The sequence below is a fragment of the Engystomops pustulosus genome, chromosome 3 (assembly GCF_040894005.1).
Source record: "Engystomops pustulosus chromosome 3, aEngPut4.maternal, whole genome shotgun sequence".
Classification (NCBI taxonomy): domain Eukaryota; kingdom Metazoa; phylum Chordata; class Amphibia; order Anura; family Leptodactylidae; genus Engystomops; species Engystomops pustulosus.
This window is the reverse complement of record NC_092413.1, coordinates 153,309,314-153,316,593: the sequence shown is the minus strand read 5'-3', so window position 1 is coordinate 153,316,593 and position 7,280 is coordinate 153,309,314. Positions and strand designations below refer to the sequence as shown.

The window sequence follows — 7,280 nt, the reverse complement described above, 5'->3', positions numbered from 1 at the left end:
ACTTTGTGTTCTGTTCTGACCTTGACGCTACAGTAAGCTGAAGTTGTTTACATAAGGGGGCAGATCGCTGCATTTAGACTTCTCCCTGACAATCTAAAAAAGACTTGAAGGAATTTATTTGGTTGTGGAACAAGAATACAGTATGATGTGATGTCCTCCTGTGTAACTCATGAACAATCTAAGCAAGAACTAGCCCCCCAACTGTATTACAGAGCCTATTACTGACTTTTGTTCCTTTTTGATTAAAAACCAACATAAGTGTACCTGGATTTGGTTGAGATGTTGGAGTCTGGCCAAAAGTTTATAGATAGTTAAGAGAATCCTATATGTCTGGATGAGATAAAGCGGAGACGCACACGGTAATGGAAGAGTCCCGTGGGAACGGTTTGCAGCTTTGGGACACATGGGGAATGACCTGACAGTGTAGTGTACATCTGTTTTGTAATGGGTTGTTACCAAAGGTGTTAACGGACTGGAGACATCTCTACCAGATTTGCGTATACAGGGATTGATAAGATTGTGACTGAAAGCCAGAGGGAAACAGAGACCAGTTTCACAGACCACAGCAAAGGGACTGACAACATTTCCAATAGTCTCAACCGACCGACCCAAGTGGGCGTGTTTTCGACTGTGGGGAGGAGACATTACTATAGTGAGTGGCGGAGACGCCCCCAACAGGGCAGGACAAGGGGTGGTGGTAATGGACAGGGATGTCAGCGAGAACAGTCCCCCTTCTGAACGGCCCCCCCAAACAGAGTTACTGCCTTTCATTGTAGAACTGATGTGTGACTCTCCACTGCTAGCCCGATGATGATTTTAGCCCATTCCCGGTCATGAAATGATTCAGAAAGAACAACCGGATACATGTAGCATGGTCCATGACCTCCAAGCTGCCAATGAGTGTACTGAAGCCCAGTGGTCCCTAGCCCAGACTGGCAGCAGTCCCTGAGAGTGACATATTATTCACTGTTATTGATTTGGCAAATGTTTTCCTCTCTGTGCCCCTACATGAAGATTGCCAGGACCTATTTTCCTTTACCATTGTAGTATTCCAGTATACCTGATGTAGATTCCCACAAGGGGGGTAAAACTCACCCAGCCAATACCCCACGGCCCTACAGGGAGTAGACTGGCAGACTAGCCCCTTACTGGATGTTCTCCTTTTCAGTATGCGGATGACCTACTGTTTTTGTTTGCCTGGATGCATTTATTGACCTTATGTGTTTTCTGTTCCAGAAGGGTTGTAAAGTTTCCAGAGACAAACTCCAATACTGCCAGGAGAAGGTGGTCTTCCTAGGCCACTGCTTCTCAGCCACAGGCAGATACCTGACAGAGGAAAGAAAGCTGGCAGTCCAGAATGTGCCCCTGCCCTGAGGCCCTAAGCCTCTTCACATGTTTCTAGGACTGGCCAGCTCCTAGAGGCCTAGGATAAGGTCTGCTGCCTCCAGCCCAATGCTGCCCCTTTTCTGACTGAATTGCCTCTTCCCCATTTGCCCTTAGTCAGGAGGCAATTGATGCATTCCATAGCCCTAAGCTGGCAAGTCTTCCCCGGCCCTAGGCACATGCCACTGAACCAGACATTTTATTTTATTTTGCACGGAGTATCTAGGCCACAGGTGTCCTAGCCCAGGAACATGGTGGCCTCCCAAGTGGCCCACTATTAGGCCCAGTTAGACTCAGTCTTGAGGGGAGCCCCTCATGTGTCAGTAGCTGCAGCCAGCAATCTGCTCAGCAAGGTCAGTGAGTTGATCCTAGATCCTAGATCACTCAGTTACTGTTCAAACCCCACATACCTCGCACAGTGTCCTCACCCAAGTACAGCCCAAGCATGTGAGCCAAGGCCAGACAGCTCATAACTCCAGTGTGCACTCCTGATGCCCCAGGACACACTGATAAGGTGCACAGCTCTGAATCCTTCGTTCTATCGCCAGTCTTCCAGGTTTCAGAGGGGGGGAGAGAAGGGTGAGTAATGCAGATGTTGAGTTTTTTCTCATAGATGGCTCCAGGTCTCCAGGAGAAGACAGATGGTTCTACACTGGATATACAGTGGTCAGTGGTGCACATGAGGTAGTACAAGCAGAACCACTCCCTCCACATAGGTCAGCGCAGGAAGTGAAGTGACGGCACTCAGGGAAGCGCTACAGCTGGTGGAAGGTAAAAGGACAAACATCTATACTCAAGGTATAGTCCTGGGGTCTAAACACGACTATGAACCCATATGGAAGGCTAGAGATTTCCTCACCCCTGCAGGGACCCCCTTTAAGCATGGCATGCTGGTTAAAGAGCTCATGGATGCTCTCTTACTTCCACAAGAGGTGGGGATAGTAAAAGTTAAACCACACACAATTTGGTAACTCCACAAGCCAAGGGCAAGTATGTGGCTGACGGGATGGCGAAGGCAGCTGCACAGATGGAGCCTGGAGACTGTCCTGAAGTCTCAGCGGTGAGTTCTGAGCTAAAAGTTTGATCCACAGGTGTTCCAGTCCCTGGTGGCCCGAGAGTCATCAGAAGTGAAGGAAGTGTGGAGGAAAGCTGGAGCCCAGATGCCGATGGGACCTGGATGCTGGGAGAGAGGGTGTGCCTGCCCGGAGCCTTGCACCTAACAGTAAGTCAAGTAGGCCACGGACACAAACACATATCCAAAATGGCCATGCTAGCGCTCATAAACCACAAGTGGTTTGCCCCAGGCATTACTACCCCTGTCACTAGACTAGTGAAAGCCTGTATAGTCTGTGCCCGCCAAAGCCCAGGTAAGGTGGTAAAGTCCCCACAGAAGGTGACACCCAAGCCGCTGTATCCCTTCCAGAGATTAGTACTAACAATGCAGCTGCACGCATGTACATACAGTGGAGGGAGTATAGTAACATATAATTTCAATCTATATTTCCTTGGGTTTCCTTCTCCTATTCCACTGTTGTAATAAACTCATACATATACATCGTGGTTGACTTCAATAAACACAAAACCTATCTACAAAAAAAGTCATTCCAACCAAAAAATTGCAAAATACAATTATATCTTTATTACAAATCAAATGACAAACAATTTAAAAGCAAAGAGAACAGGCTGGTCACATATAAGGGGAAGCGGAGACACTACACAAAATCAGACAAATCTTGCAGGGTGATGCATGGGGATAAGTGCTGCCCTCCTAAGGGAGGTGTGCCTGAGGAGATATGCTATGAATCCAGAAGGAGGAATGATCCTAAAATCGGTATACAATGTTTAAAGTGCATAGTGCCTGTACATCCAAATGGGGGGCATATCTTAATCTAAGAGCACACATTTCATTGTAGCTTATCATGGAACAAATAAGACAGCTCTATTTTATATCTTACTTTAAAGGTAAACAAATGTATTTATCATGATAGCAGTAATTAGTAATCATATTGCACATACCCATTGTAATTAGTTCGCCTGCCGTCTGACACAGAAGCCTTCCAGAGATTGCAGATGGATTTTATCCAGCTACCAAAAAGTGGTACGTAGGAGAACGTGCTTGTGTGCATTGATCTCTTTCCAGGGTGGCCAGAAGCTTCTCCCATGACCAAGGCTACTGCCAGAGCTGCAGCCAAGAAGTTGGTGAGTGAGATTTTTCTGCAAGTTTGGTCTTCCAGAGACCATAGAGTCCGGTCGCAGAACCCACTTCACTGGACAGGTAAAGACCTGAAACCTTGTCCCTCCTGGGTGTAGAACAGGCCCTGAACACCCCTTGCCCTTCCCAAGTTAGTGGTGGGAATGAAAAACTAAACAGCACTCCTAAGTTAGAGATCCAGGAGGCTATGGAAGTAACAGGGAAACCATGGTGCGAGTGCTTTCCCGCTGCCCACCATTCAGTTAGGACCACACCCAACAGAAAGATGGGATTGCCCCCCTTTGAAGTATTTTTTGGCTGCGCACCCAGACTAGGCCCCGACTTCCCAAAGGCCCTATAGCTGATGGCAGGAAACCAGGTGGAACCATGCCATACAGTTGAGCCAGGCCTTGCAAAAGTGTTTCTGATTCCTTTTTCAGATGCAGACAGAGACCTCAGGACGCATAACCTGAAGCCTGGAGACTACGTGGTGGTAAAGAGACGCACCAGAGAGACAGTCTGGAGCCTCGCTATGATGGTCCTTTCCAAGTCCTGCTGACCAGTACCACGTCTGTGAAGCTAGAGGGAAGTCAGCATGCTTCCACGCTTTCTATTCCATGCTTACTTATTCTTCTTGCTAGTCAGTCTCTTCTGACTGACTGTATGCTCAGGGACACCCCAACCATGACTATCATTGTAACTATAGGGGTGACCAGGATGCCCCCAGGGTAGGAGACTTTACCTACGGTTGGTGCAACACGACAATGACCTTCTTTAACATTGACAGCACAGGTAACCCTGTATTAGCAGTGTCTGATGTGTACTGGATTTGTGGGGATAGGAGAGTCAGGTTAGGCCTAGAGGCTGGGAAGGTGAGTGTACGGTGATAACACTTGTGTATTCCTTCCTCGTGATCCCCAGGGATAAGGTTGATCAGACACATAAAGAAAAGGTAGAGAATCCCAAAGGATTCTGGAGGTCTGAGAGAGAAGCACCTAGATGACAACGTTTATATAGATACAGTGGGAGCACCAAGGGGGGTCCCAGATGAGTACAAGGCCCACAATCAGATATGGGCAAGTCTAGAGTCCATTATTCCCCAGAGAGCTATGAGTAAAGATATTGGTTGGGTAACTGTTTTTATTGTAATCAACAGAGATTTGTAAATTATATCCGAGATGCTTCCCAGAACTGCATGATTTTGGACATGACCCTTGCTGAGAAGGGAGGAGTCTGTAAGATGGTGGGAGTGGCTTGTTGCATGTACATCCCGGATGACATCGCCCCCTATGGATCCATTACCCATGCTCTTGAAAAGATTGAAGTACTGTCCAGGGACCTCAAGAGAAACTCAGAAGTGGACGCTATATCCTTCACTTTGTAGTTGGGGGATTGGAAGGGTTTCCTTTAAGTGCGGATGATATTGGGGATTGTGATTTTGCTCTTGTCACTTATTGCGGGTTATGTGGTCCCTCTCATCAAGTCCACCTAGTATCATCGGTATCAGTAGTTAGACAAGCCAAAGACCCCTTACTTAAGTTACCTAAATTTGCATAATGAAGATATCCCTCTATGATCAACCACCCCTGAAACATATCAAGCAGCCCCTGGAGTAGGGAGAGGTAGAGTAGAGATTTGATTCCCATATGTGAAAGTCCACTAAATGGGGGCACACCTAACAGGGGTCTGCTGTCATCCAACTGGTGAAGAGGAGAGCGAAGCACATATGGGCAGATCTATAGGTCCTTCTAGACTAAGAGTAGCTGAGAGAAATTCCAGGATTTAGGGGGGACTGTTAAGGTAAACCTGCTGATTGATCAAATCCTGTCATTTCTACTTGTTCTATTTTCCTAAAATCATTGTAACAGAGACTTCATTATAAGATGGCGCTGGCCTCGTGATCATAATGAAAACAATTAAAGCTAAAGAATGTCAACAAGACTTCAATCCTGACGTCAATAAGCAACAGCAAGGAAGTTCTCCAATCAAGAGACTACACGAGCTGGGAATTCTCCGCCCCTTCTGCTTCTTCCATAATTTCTATATAGTTTTGTGAAACCAAATAAAGTTCTAGCAGTGCAGATTTGCCATGGCCATGATCTCATGAGTGAGATTTAAATCAGCAAATGTGTCTGAATTAATTTCTTACAATGTGCACACATGCTTATTGATTAGAAACACGCAGCCAACGCATACTAAAAGAGGATGTCTTGAATCCTACCCTAACACTAGTTCACTGCCTCCATACATGGTCCCCTTATCAAACGAGCTGTGTCAGGCAGAATTTTGGGTTGTTTTCATGGCTTCCACATCAAACTTGTTAACTTTGTCGCCACCCTGCTGTGTAATCCACAAAATATACTGGCAAACTTTTATCATTTACCGATATTATTTCAGAGCTTCTTGCGCATCTGTTTACATTCCCCTCACCCGCCATAACCCAAACTTATAAGAACGCTACTACACTTGATCTTATACAAAAGGTTCTTAGAAGTGCTGTTTGGGGAGTAGCCGAGAGACAGGGGCTTGGATTGGCGAAAGCTCGCCTGGCAGCGGAGGGCCAGCTCCATCCCAAGATCCAACTAACATAGTTTTAACTGCAGCACCTTTAATCTACTACTAGTTCACTGCCTCCATACATGGTCCCCTTATCAAACGAGCTGTGTCAGGCAGAATTTTGGGTTGTTTTCATGGCTTCCACATCAAACTTGTTAACTTTGTCGCCACCCTGCTGTGTAATCCACAAAATATACTGGCAAACTTTTATCATTTACCGATATTATTTCAGCGCTTCTTGCGCATCTGTTTACATTCCCCTCACCCACCATAACCCAAACTTATAAGAACACTACTACACTTGATCTCATACAAAAGGTTCTTAGAAGTGCTGTTTGGGGAGTAGCCTAGAGACAGGGGCTTGGATTGGCGAAAGCTCGCCTGGCAGCGGAGCGGCAGCTCCATCCCAAGATCCAACTAACATAGTTTTAACTGCAGCACCTTTAATCTACTACTAGTTCACTGCCTCCATACATGGTCCCCTTATCAAACGAGCTGTGTCAGGCAGAATTTTGGGTTGTTTTCATGGCTTCCACATCAAACTTGTTAACTTTGTCGCCACCCTGCTGTGTAATCCACAAAATATACTGGCAAACTTTTATCATTTACCAATATTATTTCAGCGCTTCTTGTGCATCTGTTTACATTCCCCTCACCCGCCATAACCCAAACTTATAAGAACGCTACTACACTTGATCTTATACAAAAGGTTCTCAGAAGTGCTGTTTGGGGAGTAGCCGAGAGACAGGGGCTTGGATTGGCGAAAGCTCGCCTGGCAGCGGAGCGCCAGCTCCATCCCAAGATCCAACTAACATAGTTTTAACTGCAGCACCTTTAATATACTACTAGTTCACTGCCTCCATACATGGTCCCCTTATGAAACGAGCTGTGTCAGGCAGAATTTTGGGTTGTTTTCATGGCTTCCACATCAAACTTGTTAACTTTGTTGCCACCCTGCTGTGTAATCCACAAAATATACTGGCAAACTTTTATCATTTACCGATATTATTTCAGCGCTTCTTGCGCATCTGTTTACATTCCCCTCACCCACCATAACCCAAACTTATAAGAACGCTACTACACTTGATCTTATACAAAAGGTTCTTAGAAGTGCTGTTTGGGGAGTAGCCGAGAGACAGGGGCTTGGATA

At 46.1% G+C, this 7,280-nt stretch overlaps 1 long non-coding RNA gene across 1 annotated transcript; it reads left to right on the top strand.

Moving 5' to 3' along the window:
* Positions 1–3,458: 3,458 nt before the first annotated feature.
* LOC140120590 (uncharacterized) lies at positions 3,459–5,657 on the top strand. Its single transcript, XR_011853894.1, has 2 exons — positions 3,459–3,658; positions 4,015–5,657. It is a non-coding gene; the product is annotated as an uncharacterized lncRNA (long non-coding RNA).
* The last annotated feature ends 1,623 nt before the right edge of the window (positions 5,658–7,280 follow it).